The following is a 19,470-nucleotide window of genomic DNA, read 5'->3' on the forward strand; positions in this document are numbered from 1 at the left end:
AAATCCTATATAATAAAGAGGTAATATGCAAATTGACCATCATGCCCTCGCACAAGATGACCACCCCCATGTGGTCACAAGATGGCCACTACAAGATGGCTGGCAGGGGAGGGCAGTTGTGGGCAATCAGGCCAGCAGGGGAGGGCAGGTAGGGGTGACCAGGCCGGCAGGGAAGGGCAGTTGGGGGGGACCAGGCCTGCAGGGGAGGGTAGTTAGGGGTGACTAGGCCGGCAGGGGAGCTGTTAGGTGTCGATCAGGCTGACAGGGGAGTAGTTAGAGGGTGATCAGGCTGGCAGGCAGAAGCAGTTAGGGGCAATCAGGCAGGCAGACAGGCAAGCAGTTGGGAGCCAGCAGTACCGGATTGTGAGAGGGATGTCCCAGATTGAAGAGGGTGCAGGCTAGGCTGAGAGACACCGCCCCTCGCCCCCAGTGCATGACTTTTGTGCACTGGGCCTCTAGTAATACACTAATAAGTAAATAATAATAATACAAGAATAAATTGTGTTTCACCTACTCACAACTGTAAACCTACTTTTACCTGCCCTGTATGCAGTGCCTGTGGGTGGGGGAAATGTGGACCTATGTGTGTCTCCGTCTGTATGTTTGCAGGTGTGCACCTTTGGGAGTATAAAGAAAAGCCACTTTTCAAGTTGGTATTTTCTTTAAACTGAACCTGTTCACTGTTATCATATCTCTTCTTTCTTCCTTTCCCTCCTCTTTTCTTAGTTCCTCTCACTTTTCCTTCCTCATTTCCACAAATGTTACTCTCTCAGATACTATCACCACTGAACAACTTGTACTGTACCCTCTTCCTATTAGAGCTGAGAGCCTGCAGAGGCCTCATGTATTGGATCTACCTAGTTTATCAACGGTTCTGTGCAAGTTAGCTTGTGTTTGCCCAGGCATGCACCACTTTGGGATTTCTTGGGTAAAACATGCCTGAAATCTTGAATTTCAACTGTTCTCTTCTGCTCCTTGGCAGAGCATTCCCTCTCTTCTAGGTCTAGCCAGGGAGGGCAGATGTTATCATCATGCCCTGTGATGGCGAGGGAGTTGAGGCCCGTGGTTGCAGAGTCAGAACTAGCCCCTGATGCTCTTTTCGCAAAGTCCTTTCTGTGGAGGTTGGAGGAGGGCGCGTTCAGATCAGACTCAAGTAGAGGGATCAATCTATCAATAAACTACTCCCAGAATATTAGTTCACATGCCAACACGGTTGAGTCTTCACTCATCATAGGCCTCAGTAGAGATCTGCAAATCGACTGGCATGATCTCTGGACTTGAGTAAGACGGGTGTCCTTTCCTTCTTTAGTAGCATTCCTTGCAGAATTAATTTTTGGGCAAAGGAGTCTTTCTTACTTCATACTTAGTACCCATGTTGACAATGTGCTTGGCAAAATTAATAGTAATATTAATCATTATGGCAGGTTGTGAACAAAATCTGTCAGTATCACGAAAGATTCATGCTTTCTGCAGCCCTTATGTTCTGCTTGCAGTTCTAATAATGAAGCATCTCAGAGCTCTGTTAGAGAAATAACAACTGAGTTTATTAATGATAACAAGCATGAGTATAAAATTATACAATGTACCATTTACATAATGCAAATAGAGGGATTAATTACAAACCTAGAGAGGGAGGGGGCTATGGCTTGTCAGTGAACTCTAAGCCCATAATGCTGGCATTAGGAAAAAATTTTTTTCTCTTTTTTTCTGGTACTGGCATTGACCTGCCAAGTATCCATGGAAGGTGAACTACAAGTTGTGAATCTAGAGGATATAGGCTTAGATATGATTGCTTTTCATCACATTCACAGGGTGACTTAAGTATTCAGCTAGTGCCTGAAAGATGTACAGCACTTTGCCTCCCACAATTTTTTTCTCCTGTACGTGGTATCACTTAAGACTTAAAATCACATGACAGAAGATAAGTCAGGTTTGACTGTCGAGGGCATGAAGTTATACAAGCTAAATTTGAAAATATTACCTCAGCTCACAAACAATCCCCTTGCAATGGGAACTGGTCCACCTTCTGTTGGGTCATAGAAGTGAGCCAGGCAGAGTATCTGAAGTTGCTGTATCCTCTCCGCATGCTTGTGGCGCCTTGCGGAGACAGCTCACACTAACTATCAGGTCATTGGCTGGGAATTTAACATGGAAACGAGCGTGAGAACTGGGGATCAGTCTTTCCTGGTGGTTGGACCTATACCATGAAAACATGGGTGATCTTGTCTCCCATCAGGCAGAATGGGAGGAAAAAATCTGACAGAAGAGAAAGGAGCAGATTGACAGAAAGAAGCAATAATGAAAGAAATCACATGCTCTCTTCCAGGCCTGCAGTGCGTTTTTAGCTCCTTTATCCACAACCTTGAGACCCTGTTGTGTTCCTGCCCTTGGCTCCCATGAAATGCCTGTGGATCCTGGAAATATCCTGCTTGTATTATGTTTTTGATTAAGGTAGCTTTAGTGTGTGTTTATTATTAATAAACAGAGTCTCAACTATGATAAATAATTCACCTAAGTCACAAAGCTAGTGAGGAGCACAGAGTGAGAGAGCACTCGGGTTTCCTAACTACTTCTCTGCAGCGTTTCTATAGCTCTGCAGCTGCTACGCTGTTTGCCAGTCCCCATCCTGTAGTCAGGACCCTCCAGGCCTGTCACGAGAGTGGAGCCCTCTTCAGGGTCCTCAGCTCTCAGAGTCTGGGATGAGAGCATTCTGCTTGGCTTCTAGCATGTACAGATGTTCTCTATCAGGATGCTTCTTGATTCATCAAAAATCTACAGGACGGAAATGCAGCCAGCTGCCATTCTCCTCGTTCATCATCTTTCCTGGTGTCACTCACACCTCACTGCATGTGGCAATGCTCTTGTCATGAGTGACATTAGCCAGAGCACAAATCAGGCAGCATCTGCTGAGGAATCGGGGTGGGGGATCACAAAGCATTCATAAAAGGGAAAGCAAAATCAGGTGACATCCAGGTTGTCTTTCTGATAGTCTCTGTTTCTAGATTTGTGTTTAGGATAGATGGCTCTGATTTGTAGTGTTCCAATTTAGCTGTTTCTAAGTCTGGCTTTGCATTTATCGCAGAGGAAACTCAAACATTAAACGGAGAGAGTAGGGTTATAACTAGGATAGCCACGTGGTCCAATTTGTCCAGGATGATCTCGATTTATAGCTGTTGTCCTAGCAAAAATTTTAGTAGGGCCCCTTTTCCTCTCAAACAGGTCCTGATTTGGATGACAGATTATTTGATCACCCTGGTCATTGTCCCCATTTGACAAACCACCAACCGATGATATTTACTGAGATCCTACAAGGCATGACCTAAGGTGGTATGAGTTGTGTGTGTGTAAGTGTAAATGTAAGTATTTCATTAATGAACTTAATTGCAATTTAGGGCTACAACAATAGCAAAACAGAAGTGTAACTACAGGAGGCAAAAATCTTTTTTTTTTTTTTTGAGATGAAATATTCTTAGTGGTGGGACTAGAGAGAGTCTGGAGATAGAGAACTCAGGTTCACATACCAACTCTTATATTTGCTAGCAATGTGACTAGGAGAAAATTAACTCGTATTCACAAGTCTCTAGTTTCTTAACTATACATGTGGATGATAACAGTATCTTCCTCTTGGGGGTGTTGGGAGGATCATTATATGGGGAAGGTAATTAACATAGTGCCTGTGGAAATTAAGAACTCTGTAAATGAGGGCTAAAGTGGGATTCATAGCAGCAGGTCCTTACTGGCATAAAAATTTTTGGAATCAGTCCTTGTCTCTGCCATTCCAACTCTGCGACATCTTAGATAGGACTAATCATAGAATCCCAGTGTTGTAAGACTGTACGGTAACCCAGCCCCATCCCTACCACTCACTGGTGCGTGGCTGGTAGGTAAACAGCATTCCTCAGAATCATTCATCACGTTTCTTCTCTACATTTTCACATAGAGTTGTGACAGCAAGGCAAACTGTGTGCCATGGGCTTAGGACAGATGGTGTCAGAAAAATCTAGCATGTGATGGAAAAACATGGTGCATTCCCATACAGCATAGGGCAAGGCAGGAACAGTGTGCACTAACTAATTCCTCCTTCCAGGTGCTGGGGGTGGGAAGAGAAGGGAGCTAGTGGAGTGCCAATAGCAAATCCCTTCACAGAAAAGGTCTAGACTGCTGCTTCTCATGGATTTCCTCCCTGGACCTAGAAAAATCCTAAGTTATGTTACATGCTATTTGAACCTATGTTTCTTAGAAATGTACTAGGGACTCTTTTCATGAGTTGACTGAGAAGTTTGGGACATCTTAGGACCTTAGCCAAAAAACATGAACCCATTGAAAAAAAAGATATATAAAGCCAAATATGGCCCTAACCGGCTTGGCTCAGTGGATAGAGCGTCGGCCTGCGGACTGAAAGGTCCCAGGTTCGATTCCGGTCAAGGGCATGTACCTTGGTTGCGGTCACATCCCCAGTTGGGGGTATGCAGGAGGCAGCTAATCGATGTTTCTCTCTCATCGATGTTTCTAACTCTCTATCCCTTTCCCTTCCTCTCTGTGAAAAATCAATAAAAAATATATTTTTTTAAAAAGCCAAATATGTTATTATTTAAATGAACGATTAGCATTCATTGAGCCCTATATGCCAGATCTAAGAGCTTTACAAGCATTATTTCATTAAATGTTCACAAACAGATTCTATCACGGGTGCTATGCTGATTCCCATTTTGCTTATGAGGAAACTGGTTTGGAGAGGCTAAGGGTCATGCAGTCACTAGGAGGAGAGACTACTCACCTGGGTCAATCTGACTCCAGATTTTGTGTCTGACTATTATGCCTTTTGCTATGATGAACTTGTCCTGACAATAATAGGTTATGAACTAGGCAAGCAAAATGTTTTTGATGATCATTGTATTCAAGTATGGAACACTAGTGAACAGAAGAAGAGGAATTAAAATACTGAGAGCTAAAAGGGCATTTCTGGTTTAGTTGAGTCTCCCTCCTGCTCCCAATCCTAGCTTACAACCTCTGGCCTTACATTGGGTGGCTAGTCTTGTTTCACAAGGAAGCTCTTTTATTTCTTCTTTGGAAAATATTCTAAGATTTTAGCGATACTAAAATGAGAGAGAGGTCTTCCAGATTTGGAACCTAAGGTGGTGGTATGTAGTCTACCTAAATGATACGAGGTAGGAATTGGAACACGAGCTCTTTTTGCTATATTGGGTAACACACTGATTTCTTAATTTTTCTTTATTTGTATTTTTTAGTTTTGTAAATATTTATGATATTATATCTGTATGCCAGGCTCTGTGGAGTCATATAGAAGACACAAAGGCAAGGGAAATAGACACAATGCTTATCCTCCTAAGTTTATCTTGCCTTTTGCTTGGTAAGCGCAGATTATGAAACTCTGTCAGATCCAATAGTGGAATCTATTAATTGCATTTTGCCAATAATCTATCTTTAAAATTCTTTGCTTGCATGTGTTTCTAAATGCACCCACATGCTGTCTCATAATAAAGCCACAGAAACATCAGTAATAGCATATTTAATGGTTGATTGCTTTGCTTCAGAAAGATAAGGGGGTCACAGCTTTGCTAAGTAACCCAGAATAAATTGTTACATTTCTCCAAGCTTATTTACTAATTTAGACAATGATCTTCTGCCCTTCTTTCTCTACAGGCAAGCCACCAATTTCACACAAAGGGGCACCTGTTCCAGAGTTGAACAAGCACCCGGATGGAGCCGGAGAACTCTGGAAGGCTGGTCATAAAGAATAAGCTTCGACTCCTTTGCAAATGTCTACTTTTGGGTAAGTCTCTTCATCTTTTTGTAAGTGGTAGTACTGTTCCTTGTTCTGCCTACCTTGATGAGGGTAGGATCAAGTGAGATGGATGCAAGGGTTTCTAGTGAAATGAAGCTTGAATCTGAGCCATTTAATTGATAGGCGCGAAACAATTCCCAACTGCGTGCTTGTGTATCTTGCAATATTAGATGACTTCTTTGGGGGTTGCATGGGACAAGGAGATGGCGATGTGACTTATTCTCTGAACTCAGATGCCCCTGTAAACAGAATGCCTCCTGTAATAAAATGTCTGAAGAGTGGCCATGTGGAAATGCAGGCAAAGTCATCTATCAGTGCAGGAAAGAGTCTGAGGAATACGAGTTGGTCCTCAAAAACTTCCATTCCTCCTCTCTGTTGAGGCGAGATGTCTGGAGTTCCTAGCACCAAGTCCCCAAAGCAGCCTCCAGATTATAGCGTATGCTCAGCAAGGAGCTGTTCCCTTGTCAACAATGAGCCTTAGTGCAGCAGTTGGACTGGAAGGAAAAGCCTTTGTCTATTCGAAAGCCTGCAGAGCTTGGTTGCTAAGCAACCCAGTCTGGAGGCAGCAACCAGCGTGCAGCACAAGGGAATCCAAGGAGGTGGGCCTGGGAAATGGGAGAAGTAATTCTTAGAGTCAGCTGGGGCAGTAGAAGGAAAAACACTGCCTACTAACTGTAAAGAACTGGTGCATACCCTGAATTAAGTTGTGCATGTTAGCACCAATGTGCTAAGTGCCAACACTCCCTAGGAACTACATGGTCTGCTGGAAAACTGTGTGACCTTGAGTAGGTGACTTTCTCCAGCCTCAGGTTGTCTGGCAAAAGCAGAAAGCTAAGGAGCCTGGTATCACTATTTCTTCCTATCTTTGCCACTGCAGCCACAGCTCCCCTGCACAACACCCCCCCCCCGCATCCCCCACACACCACCTTAAATCAGAGAACCATGATTCTAACTCTTTATATACTGTACTTGCATGAAAGGATGGAAAGAGAAGGATATCATACTAAAAGCCCTGAGTAAATGGTCTTTGGGATTCCTTAAGCTTGAGGTTATAAATAAAGTGACTACTTCTTATTTACAATACTTATAACTAAGTATTTACACAGGACAGAATATGCCAAAATACAGATATGGGGGAAGTTATTGTTCATATAGCCAAGCTCTTATAGCTCCTCTATCTTAAAATATATTTCTGAGTATTCTGCCAGCAGATTTGAAAAAAAAATGCAAGATTAGATACTTTGGGTGAAGGTAAGGCAGGATCTATTCCTAAGTTACTTGGGAGGTCTGACATGTCAAATAAACATTCAATAATTCTTAGTTTAGGCCTGACAATGAATTCAAACTTAAAGAATGAGGCACCTTCCAGGGAAAATTGCTATAAAGGTGTATCCAGGGTTGAGGGCTTATGGAGAGAAGGCAGCAGATTGTAGGATTTGCAGATTGGCATATAGAGAGTTGAAGCAGAACTCCTTCCCTGATTTTTTGCTGTTAACCTTGGACATGTTACCTAAACGATTTGATGCATAGGTTATTCACTAGTATAATGGGAATAAGAATAGTATTTGCCTATAAGAGGTGCTATGACCTTTAAATAAAATAATTCTTGGAAACCATTAGCACAGGGCCTGACGTCTTGCAAACACTGAACAGAGACTGGTGAGCTGGCCATGTAGATACTTGGATCAGTGTCAAAGAGTAAAACTGGGTGATATTATGTTTTTTGTGTTTGTTTGTTTGTTTGCTTGTTTTTAAAGAAAATACATTCACAGTTCAGGGGCAGGGTGTTGGCATGGAAAAGTACTATAGTAGGAGTTGGAGGACCAGGATTCTGTGGAGGACTAGGCCTAGGGCACTGCCAGGCATTTAGAGTCTAGATGTGCAACAGTGACATCTCAGAGGTTGCCCACAAAGAGCAGGCCTATGCCCATGACCACCTTTCCGAGCACCACTGAGCTCTAGTTCAGTGGAGTTCAGGAAAGCAGCTCCACATGCAGGTGCCTCCAGTCTGAAATCTCATCTGCAGATATCACTTGCCTTTGAGTACATTCAGAGTATTTTGTGTTCTTGCATCTGGGACTCCTCATACTCTCTGAGTGGTCTGCCTTCCAGAATAGAGCTTCTGCAGATTTGTTCCTTTTGTGCAGGCCTGGATGAAAACAACATGTCCTCTGGCTTACCATTTCCTCACCAATAACAAGAAAGATTGGCCTAAATGCATTTTGAAGTTACTTCAGCTTGTCTTTTATACAGTTTTCCTAAACTTTTCTTAAGAATCTTGGAGCTTTTTATTCATTCATTCACTATATAATTTGTTTTATTTTATTTATTTTTATTTTCAGTCACTGGCATTTATTTTTTTTTAATTTTGTTTTATTGCTTAAAGTATTACAAAGAGTATTACATATGTCTCCTCCCCCCCCCACCCCGGCCCTTGACATTCCCCCGGCCTCCCCTACCCCACAGTGTCTTGTGTCCATTGGTTATGCTTATATGCATGTATACTCGTCCTTTGGTTGATCTCTTACCGCCCCCCCCGCCCCCCCCCCCGGCTCCAACCCTCCCCGGGCTTCCCGCTGTAGTTTGACAGTCTGTTTAATGCTGCTCTGCCTCTTTATCTATTTTTGTTCATCAGTTTATAATGGTCTTTATTATCCATAAATGAGTGAGATCATGTGCTATTTTTCTTTCATTGAGTGGCTTAGTTCACTTAGCATAACAGCTCTCCATAATGCTGTTGCAAATGGTAAGAATTCCTTCTTTTTTACAGCAGCATAGTATTCCATTGTGTAGATGTATCACAGTTTTCTACTGCTGATGGGCACTTAAGCTGTTTCCAAATCTTAGCTATGGTAAATTGTGCTGCTATGAACATAGGGATGCATATATCATTCATTCACTATATAATTTTTATTGAGTGCCTGCTAGGTGCCAGGCACTCTCAGAAGCATTGAAGATACAGTGGTAAATAATCAGGCAAAAATTTTTATTATCATGGAGCTTACAATGGCAGAAGATGGGAAATAATCAGGTCAACAGGAATGCCTGGTTATTTCAGATGGTGATAAGTGCTATGAAGTATATTAAAAGAAAAAACTTATCAGTTTCAGTGTGAAAACCAACCTAAAAGTACTTTCTTAGAACAGCAATGATTTATTAATTCTCTCGATTCTTGAGTTGCCTGGATCAACTGAGTGGTCCTCCTCCTCCATGTGTGATAGCTAAAGTTACTCATGCAATTGCATTCAGCTGGGAGGTCAGTTGGGGCTGGAACATCCCAAGATGACTTCTCACCCTCTAGGGTCTCTTCACTTTGTCGTCATTCCATATTCCTCCCCACGCTTCTTTATAGAATGGCAGCTGGACACTACTAGTAAGCGCATAAGCCCCAATGTATAAGTGCTCTTAAAGCATAGCTGGTTGTCATGTTTTCGGATGTCCCATTGGCCAAATCAAGTCACATGGGCAAGCCCAGAGTCAGTGTGGGAGGGGGTCACACAAGGGCATGAAACAGAGGCATGGTTCATTAGTTTATATTGGAAAATGGATGACTTCTCAGAAGCAGTATAGTGTGAACTGAGACCTGAAGACTATGAGAATGTCAGAAAGAAGAGGGCAAGCACAGCAAGCACAGAGGTGCTGAGATAAGAAAAGCTTGGCATCTTTGAGGATCAGAGATTAGGCCTGTATGACTGGTACTTTGTGAGAAGAGTAGTTAGAAGGTTAAGTCGGTGAGGTTGGGCAGAGGCCAGATCATAAGGCGTGTAGGCCATAGTAGAAGTTTCAATTTTACTCTAGATACAGTGAGAGGCTCTTAATATGTTTAAAAAAGAGGGTCAACTAATCTGATTTACATTTACAGAAACAAATGTCAGACTTCTTTGTGAAGAAAGGATGTTAAGAAAATTGGCTCAGTCTTTTCAAGAAGTCAGAAACATAAGAGAGGGACTATGCTAGGTTATGAGTATGATTAAAGTATAGTGTTGAATTAGGGGAAAAGAAGCTGTAAAGACATTTCAGGATCATTGGAGAAATTTTAGAAATTACTGAAATGCACAGGTGATTATTATCAACTAGAAAAAAGTTATAAAAGAGTAGGGGAAATATATTTTCAATTTGGTTAAGAAACAATGTATGTATATTACACATACACTCATAGAAAAGATGTATGAAGACATAGCGTTAACCATGGCAGTGATTTCTGAGTGTAAGATTATAATGTTTTTATTTGCCTAAAAATAATGGATGGCAAGGAGGCTAGAGTAATAATTGGGCTACCAGGGGAAGCTGTTACAATGAGAGAGAATTATTTTGTTTAAAGGCTGATTTGAGTGGAGTTGGTAAGAAGGTGATATAATGGAGATAAAATTTGGAGGTTGAGGCGTCAGGACTCACTGATGTTCTAGGAGAGGCATACATTAATTAATAATGACTTGTAGGCTTTTGGTTTGAGAAATGGAGAGAAGTGGTGACGTTCTGTGATGAGGTAGAACTCAATAAGTTCTTTTTCAGAGGGAGGGTCTGGAGTGACTAGACACCCTGCGGAAGGGTCATCTATAAGGAGATGTGTCATTTTGAGTTTCTCATTTTCTTGGAGGAGTTCCCTTCAGTCCCCAGAGTTGTACTGAGGCCAAACCTTGCCAAGCAGTCACAGGAACATTTAGTTCAGAAGAGGTTGAATGAATGAGGACATGTTTTGAAAAGTCACCTGGGATGCTAGGTGGAATATATTTAATATAGCAGAGGATGCTCTGTGGAACAATGGTTGCCTTAAGCCTCTCCATTTTAGAAAGTCAGTGGCCAGCACTTGAGATGTTCCAGTGAAATGCAACCCAAATGCAGATAAAAATGAGACCATTGAAGAACAGAAAGAGGAGTGAAGGCTACTATGTCCAGAAAGTGAAATCGGACATTTTGGAGAGAGATTATTATTGTTTGGAAGAAGGTTTTGAGCCAGCAGTTACCTGAAATCCTCAATTATTCCTAACTCCTATCATCTCTCTGATCATGAGTTTACTGTGATAGTTTCACAACTTTGTACGATTGCCTGGGAGATTTTCCTCTCTAGGCTGACGTTAACGCAATGTGGCTTTTCCGTTAATCATAGCAAGACCATGTTAGGTTAGTTATGAAGAAGAGCTTTCCAAGTACTAAGTCAAGACTAGAATGGAGATTCTTTGAAAGGATTTTCACCCATTGAGACTGTTTCCTAATTTATGACTTTATGGCCAAATCTGTAAAGCATAAACAACCAAACTCTTGAAAGGCAACTCCATCCCCTGTATTTTTTTAACCTGGCTCATACCCAATCTACCCAGCTGAACCAACCCAGATGGTTCTTTGAAGCAGCCAAACTGAGCATTTCAGATGTGTCACAAATTTGGATACTGGGATTTCAGACCCTTCACTAAATAGGAAATCTGAGATGCCAATTGCAGATGCTCAGGGGCAACAAGAATGAAAAGGGTAGGGGTAAAATGTCAAGTGATGAGCAGATGTGGATTTTAAAGGGAAAAAAACTGCCCAGCCTTCAGTTGATTTTGGGTATTCATCCAAGTTCTGTTAGTAATGTTTATTTAATTTTTATTAAAAAAATTTATACTCTCTGAACAATAGAGTCTCTCAAGATACATGCTGTTAGTGTTCTTATTTAAGAAGCAATTTCACAATGGCAAGAGGAGAATGAATGAAACACTGACTGTCTTAACAGCCTGTGCAAAATATTTGGGTATATAAACTAAAGGTTGGCTTTCTGTAGCAGAGATAGACTATTAAATTATAACTCTTCTAAACATTTGCTCTAAAAAATACCCACAGAAAGTAATAATTTTCTAAATATATCACTTAGAAAATACCTATCAGATATACCACATTTCATTCCACAGTTATGAAATATAGGATTGGAAAGGTACAGTTGTGTAACAATAATTCATGGTATTGCATGTGAGCAGAGTCAGATTAACTACTAGAGCTCAAGCGAGTGTCTAAGGTGAATGGAGCACCAAGAAATGTGTCAGAATAAGTTAGAGGCTGTAAATGATGCAGATCTGCCTATCGATGCCGTGTGAAGAAGCCCAGAGATAGGCCATAGCCACTGTGCTTGATCATTCCTTGCAGGTAGGTCTGTTTTCAGAGGAGCAAAGAGCAGTGCCAGAGATGAAATGACTCAGGTCACAAAAACTCTCCTGGCAGAATCATCCAGAACTAAGTTCAATCTCTGACTCTATCAATTATATTCAAAGGAGCTCTATCAATTGAACCTAGTGCCTCATTTCTCTAAGTCTGCATATTCTCATCTGTAGAAGGGTTGATTATGAGGATTAAATAAGCTACTTCTATATAAAGTGTTTGTACAGTGTTTGATATCTAAGAATTCTCAGTGTTAGCTGTTTCTATTATAATCCAATGACAAGAATAGAACCAAAAATCAAAGAAAAGCAAAAAATAAATATTACTGATTTTTGAATTTTATAGCAACCATATTTTGGAGAATGCTATACAGTAGTCCTCCCACTCTCATCTCTCTCTCATAACCGAGACAGCTACCAAATGACTCCTGGGCAGGGAGCATATACAGTGTGGATATGGTGGACAAAGATATGGTTTCACGTCTGGGGTAGGATGGAGCAGGATGGTGCAAGATTTCATCATAATACTCAAAATGGTGTTCAGTATAAAATTTGTGAACTGTTTACTTTTGGAATTTTCCATTTAATAGTTTTAACTGTTGACTACGGGTGACTGAAACCAAGGATAAGTGGGGACTATTGTATTTCCTTCAGGTTGGGTAGGGACTAGAATTATGTTACTGCTCGCACAGGTGTGGCTCTCTGAACATTTATAGCCTGCCATTTATTTATTTATTTATTTTGGGTAATTCTGATTTTTTTTTTTTAATCAGTAGCCCAAATGTGATAAAAAAAAACAGTTGTCTTAAAGCTTTGTGGGAGCCTACAGAGATAAAAATGCCACTGTGGATTTATCCTTTGTGCCTTGATTTCCTGGTTTTGTTTAACTAGTTTTGGTTGAGGACCACTGACTTGAGTCTGGAAGTGCAAAGAGAACCCAACTCTGCCCTGGGGCTGAGTTCCATCCTGTTCACTAGAGCTATTCTTCCTTGAGCCCTAACCACCCCAAGTCTCAGTTTTGTATTTTCTTTGCATGTCAGGAATCTGCCTTCATCGTATATGGACTTGAACACCTATAACAAGTTGGCTCACTTTTTAAATCTGAACTGCATTCCTCATAATAGTCCACTGATGGGCCAATCAAGTTTGAACAAACTACACATACTGCAAACAATGGGAAGACTATTACAAGGCAATGCTTGCAGTTTGCTACAGCGCACATCCTTATGTGAGACCATGCTTTACTGATGGGGGACCTGAGGGCCAGTAAAAAGAGGGGAAGGAAAACATCAAGTTCTGGTGTTCTGACTACGAATTCAGTGTTATTTCAATTCTGTCATTCTGCCTGAATGTTTTGACTTGAGGAGTTCCGATACAAAGAATGATATGGGTGTGCTGGGGCTCATCAGCCCAATTCTGGGCAGAAATAAGTCTCAAAGGCTGTGATAGACAAAGGATGGGCCAGGCGGGCATTTTAAAGTAGACCAAGCCACACATAGCCCAATTTGATGGTGATAATTCACACCCTGCATTTTGGGGAGGAAAATCCTAAGTCTCTCACTTGAAATTCTTTTTATCCTTAGGATGGTAATGTTATTTCCTAGTGAAGAATACTTTCCTGCCCACTAGGTGGTCTGGCTGTGTTCCTAATTTAATCTTTCACTGAATATATATAGTCCCTCCAATACAGTATCTCAGTTGACAGTTATTAACCGCCTGGTTGACACCAGGCATCAAAGAATCAGGGAACAAACAGGCGATGCCGCAGATTCATTTAGCAATCAAAGATAACTGCGGGATAAATAATGCCCAGAGCACATGTGTTTTCAGGATGAATGGCCAGTTGCTCTGAATTGCAATTCCTGAATTTGTCCTCTTCATCAGCCTGCCAGAACACTCCAGAGGCACTTGTTTGAGGCAGTTCAGAGATTGGCTTTTAAATTCTCACTGCTGCTTAACAATCAGTCCTCTTGGATACGGAAATGCATTTTCCTCTCTCATATCTTTCCCCATGCACTGTGCATTGTGTTTTTCTGGTTATCCTAGCTGTTGTAGCATCTGTTACTTATGAATTCATGGCACTGAGAATACCAGTGAAAGGGGAATTTGTCAATGATAGGGTCTTTCCCCCACCTTCCTTCCCAATTTCAGCAGCATAATTTTAAGAGCTAGGAGAGGCGTGTCTGGTGTGACTCAGTTGGTTGGGCATCCTCCTACTAGTGTGCACTGAAAGCTTGCAGGTTCAATTCCCAGTCAGTCTCATTTTTATGTGCATGTGATCCCCAGGACCACTCCCAGATAGACAACAATGGCTTGTTCTCTTATGCAAATGACTCAGAACTCAGCTCAGCTATTTAAAGGAGGCCAGGGCAGAGTCAGGGTTCAAACCCAGTTTGTGTGTGTGTGTGTGTGTGTGGGGGGGGTGTCTGAACAATACATAGCATACATAATCTTAAAAAGTAGGTCTAATTTCCCTCAGACTTCCTCATTTAGAAACTGGAAATAATAAGTGTAGAGGAAAAACTTTGCAAATGGGTAACCTTTGGATCAAATTATAAGACCACTACTTTCAAAGTATGTGACTATATAAGTCCTTTCAACTATGGCTCAGTCTCCTCCTTACCGGGTCTGCCTAGGGCAAGCAGGTAATGTGTGGGTTCTTCATGCAGGAAAAATTTCACAACACAAGTCCAGGTGACTATGAGGGAACATTTATTAAAGCTGGGGACAGCAACACAACAAAGGGTTTAGCATAGAAGAAACAACAGGAGAGCCTAGGATGGGTTGCCTTAACTCACTGGGAAGCCAGAGAATAGGGGCACTTGGGATCAGATTCTGGGGATTAGCCTGGGACAAGCTGCTGCTGCCCATTGCTCTCCTGGTTGCAAGCCTCATGTGTCCTTTAGGGCAGCGGTCACCAACCGGTGGTTCGTGAGGTCCGAAATGTTAGTGACCGCTGCTTTAGGGTTAGAAGATCCATGCCTGTGAGGGAAGAGAGGGGAGAGGGGATGACAGGGCTGCTCCCCAGAGGGAGTAGGCACAGGCACACTGGATCCCTCCTCTTGAGGTTTTAATCTCTTTCTCAGTGGTGAGAATCTTAGGTCTCAGGGGAGAGTTTCAGCAGAATCTTTGTCAGTTTTCCAGGTTTACTCTTTCAGGGTCGTGGTCTCCACTGATTGGTCAGTGTCAGGGCAGGGGTCTTCAGTCACTGCAGCTGATCCTGGTGTTGCCCACCTGGTTTTGCTGCTTTTCTGGGTCTGGAACGGAAATACAGAGATCTACATGTTATTTCTATGGAGGTGACCTTGTGTACCTGTGTAAATTGCTCTGTTATCTGTCTTAGTTTCCCTATTCCACTTGTACTGCCTCATCCTCAGCCATGAATTGGGTGGCAGTAGTAGCCCGCTTAATGTTCTGAGGATAAAAGGAGATGATGCATCTTTGTAAGGCACTGATGCCAGCAAGTCTTCAGTGGATGTTAATAATATAACCCAGTGGAATGTGGCAGGGGGACCATTCAAGGCCAGGCCTGTCAGACTGTACGAACTGCAACCTTCTATTTATTGGGGGGAGGGGGGGCGCGGAGTCAGCCTCAGACAATTAATTTTACTGAATTTAAAATCAAGTTCAACTAAGCATTGTAGCAGGTAACAAGACTCAAACGCCATAGAAAAATCTATGTAAATCGCAAGCAAGCTCACACAGGTCTGTGGTCCATTGATGAACTTTATTTTTGATTCTGAACACCCCCTGGTGTGCCAGTGTGGCAACATGAGGACGCCATCTTTCCTGCCTTCTGTTGCTTCTCTCAAGCCAAGGTTGGAGGCTCTCTCCTGCCCCTCACAGTCCACATAGACTCATTGCTCTATGACTCAGTAATAGGAACATGCCCCCAGCAGTTATGAATACACAGTTAATAGTGTACCGGAGAGGAAGGTTCCATTTGTCGCTCGGTATTTCTGTCTAAACCCTGGGATTTTAAAGGGAATCCAGGAAAACTATATACAGTTGATTTTCCCATTGGTGCCAATTCATTTTTTAATGGTAAAGCATAGTTTATTTTTAATGAACCTTTGAACTAGTTCAGTGGACCCTTTAGCTTGTTCAAATTTCGTCTGAAAAGCAAAATTTTTCCTCTGGTTTGCGGCAAGAAAGCAGTCTGTTGACACAGATCTTGCAAAATTCCAAAAGAAAGAAGGAGTGTGACTGAATTGTGAAGTTCTAAGTACAGTTAGAGACAAGGGGAGCAGTTGAGAAGGGGAGGTGTGGGAGGAGTATTGATCGATGGGGAGTCAATTTTTCATCCGTATAATAATAAGGGAGGAAATGAGATGCTGTAATGAGAGTAAGGAAGGACCCAGGTAAATGGTATGTTATCTCCTCTGGAAGGAAAGGAATATATTCAATCAATCAGGTTAACAAGTAAGTACCAGGATATGACCCAGGAGTGGGTGACAGTTTACTAGAGAGCTGTGGACAAGTCGTCATTGCCAAGAGCCTACTGGCTGAAATGGAGTAGGAGGAGCCAACCCATAAAGCAGGAAGCTCCTACTTTACGGCACCTCCCCTGACCCCCAGCCTCCATCCCGAAACCGCTCCTCCCCAAAGGGAATATCTTATCACACGGGTGCTTTTCTTCAAGCTGAATGCTGAGGTAATGAATGAGGCCTTTGCTTCTGAGATGGATATTTTTGGTTGTCTTTAATTTTTTGGTTCCTGAGCTTTTGCCAAGATAACTCAAATGAAGTTACATGCCTCCTGCTGTGGTGTGGTAGCTGTCACCTGGCAGGCCAGGTGGGCCCCCAACTTGGTTGAACCCATACTCCTCCCTCTGGTTAGGAAGTCCATGCCACTAAAATCTGAGATGGGCACCTAACTGTCACTGCACTGGATGTGAGACATTAGGCAAGATACTTCTCCAGGCCTCAGTTTCCTGACCTATCTAATGGGGAACACAGCTGGTTAAGTCTCAAAGGTTAGAGAACTTGTTCTTTGTGAAAGAGTTGGAATACATTGGGTGCTAAAACCAGTTAAGTTCCTTCAAACCTGATCATGCAAATCTTGTAGATGATGGCTGTGACCTTTCTCTTCTTTGAAAGGGAACAGCATATTGAATGTATTTTGAGAAATAACTTAGACCCTGATGCTATCTATGTCCTTGGCATTCTGAGAGGAACAAAGAGCAAGAAAAACATTGATGTTGCTAACCTGAAAATAAAGGAAACGTATGTGCCCCAGGGCTATTCCACTAATGGGGAATTTTCTATCTTTGCAATTTTAATACTAAAAGCCTAGATAATTTTTAAGGGCTGTGTCACCACATTTTTTCTCTAAATCCCAGAATCAGAATAAATTGTATCAAAGATCTGAAGTATCCTCAGTTAGGAGAGCGTTCAGAGTAATGTAGTGCTTGAATGTTCCCTCTGCTAACCTCTGTCTATTGTGCTTATGTACCACAGACAATAGGGGACTTGTTGGCTCTCAAGGTTGTTTATTCTCATCCGAACTTGGACAGCTTGGGCTGTTCTATGTAAATCCAGTATAAGAAAGATAGGCCTGACTCCTTGCAACTTCCAGAAATTCAATTCTTGCTGTCACAAGGTACACGATGAATTGTTCCTCAACAAGGTAGTCCCTTCCTTTGATTCAAAGAGGATACATAGACCTTAGAATCTTTTCTTCCCGGTTAAATCACCTTAGCTTGTCCAGCTCTTCTAGATGGAACAGAGTTTGCAGATATTTTGTTTCCTCATGGCAACTGCCCTCTTAAAACACTGACCTGGTGGTCTAGTGTCCTTCTAGGATGGCACCCAGAAAACATGCACAGGCTTCTAATCTGAATCCTACATCTCAGGGTTCTCATAATCTCAGGTGCATTTCAAATAGTCTTAACCTTCTTTTCACAGAAGCTCCTGCCTGGTCACATCTTCCTATTTCCTGGGTTAAATTATGTATTTTAACTTGGTTAAGTTATGTATTTATGATCTTTAGTCTTTCTGTTAGCTAGTCTGGAGATAATTTTCATCTGGGTTGTTTTTTCCTCCAGCCAGGAAAATACCTGCTCATCTCAAAGAATGTTTTTCACAGAAAAGAGTTTGGATTTTGTTATATTGGGCCAGGTCCTTCAACTCCTTGAGCCATTATATAAAATGGGCAAAAAGCTAAGACCTACCAAACAACCAAAAGTGATTGTTAAGAAGATTTAAAGAGTTATATACATCCTAGTGCAATGCCAGGCCCATAAGTAAGTATTCAACAAATGGTCCAAATTATCCATTAATAGTGGTAGATAGTGACTCCCAGAGAAGTCAAACCCATAATCCCTCAAGTAAATCATTTTTGTTTTTCTGTAATTTGCACACACCAGAAGTTATTTGTGTTAACCATTGGCTTTATGGTCTCTGGTTTCATCCTAGGAGGAAAATGGTTACCAACCTCTGTGAATAACCCTTTAACACTTTAAGCTTTTACATCCTGCCCAGGTAGAATAACTATAGCCATTGTCTTAAAATTCATTCGTTGATCTCAATTTTCAAAGCACATGAATTTCCAAGAGAAAGGAAAAATGGGAATGGGAATTTTGTCTTTAGCCTTTTGAGGTAACAGTGTTTCTCATTTTATGTGTCTTAAAACTTTAATGGATTTAAAAACATTATCAGAAGGAAATAGAACCTTCTTTTTAATTATAGAAGATTCTAGTTTATCTACATATACACTGTTTTCAGTAAAGAGATTATCTTCTGGAAGTGAATACTCCTGATGTAAATTGAGATTCAAGAGCCTGTGTTTTAGCTTTGCTCTGAAATTATGCAGCCTACTTGTGTGCATATTGTCAGAATTCTGTAAATACTGTTCTGCCTCAGACTACATGTTGGCTTACTCCATGGTTCCTTGTGAAAAATGGGGTTGCATGCATAATCACAAATTATGTTTTTATATGTTCATAACACTTCACTTTAATAAGCAATAATATATACATAAACACATATGTATATATACATGTGTGTATATATATATATGTATATATACGTGTGTGTGTGTGTGTGTATACATATATATAGTAATCCTCACCCGAGGGTATTTTTTCCCATTTATTTTTAGAGAGATAGAATCATCAATGGGTTGTCTTCTATATACAACTTGAACAGGATTGGGCCTGCAGCCCAGGTACATGCCCTAGACTAGGAATTAAACCCAGACCCTTTGGTCAGAGGTTTGATGTTCTAACCACCAAGCCAAACTGGTCAGGGCAGCAATACCACATTTTTAATGCAGTATTTATCTTACTCTTTGATTATGAGGAGTTATGTTCCCATTTTACAGCTAAGCAAACGGAGGCTACTCTAATGTCTTAATCCAGAGTCTTTAGATGGAGTTAACTGTTCTCTTCTTCTAAAGGAGAGAAACGATGACTATTAAATGAATAAAAGAGCCGGTAAAGCAATAGCATTCTGGTATTATAATTCAAGGGTGATAGAAATGTTCCATGTTCATAGGACATGTGCTGTGGATGATAGGATTGGTTTCTCTGCAGCA

General features: G+C 41.5%; 1 long non-coding RNA gene across 2 annotated transcripts in view; it reads left to right on the top strand.

The window, feature by feature from the left end:
• LOC132235884 (uncharacterized) overlaps window positions 1-19,470 on the top strand; it is a 221,536-nt gene that overhangs the window by 175,636 nt on the left and 26,430 nt on the right. For both annotated transcript variants that reach the window (XR_009453114.1, XR_009453115.1), the window contains exon 2: window positions 5,665-5,794. This is a non-coding gene — a long non-coding RNA (uncharacterized LOC132235884). The remainder of the gene's footprint in view (window positions 1-5,664; window positions 5,795-19,470) is intronic.

The sequence above is a fragment of the Myotis daubentonii genome, chromosome 5 (genome assembly GCF_963259705.1).
Source record: "Myotis daubentonii chromosome 5, mMyoDau2.1, whole genome shotgun sequence".
NCBI classification, from domain to species: domain Eukaryota; kingdom Metazoa; phylum Chordata; class Mammalia; order Chiroptera; family Vespertilionidae; genus Myotis; species Myotis daubentonii.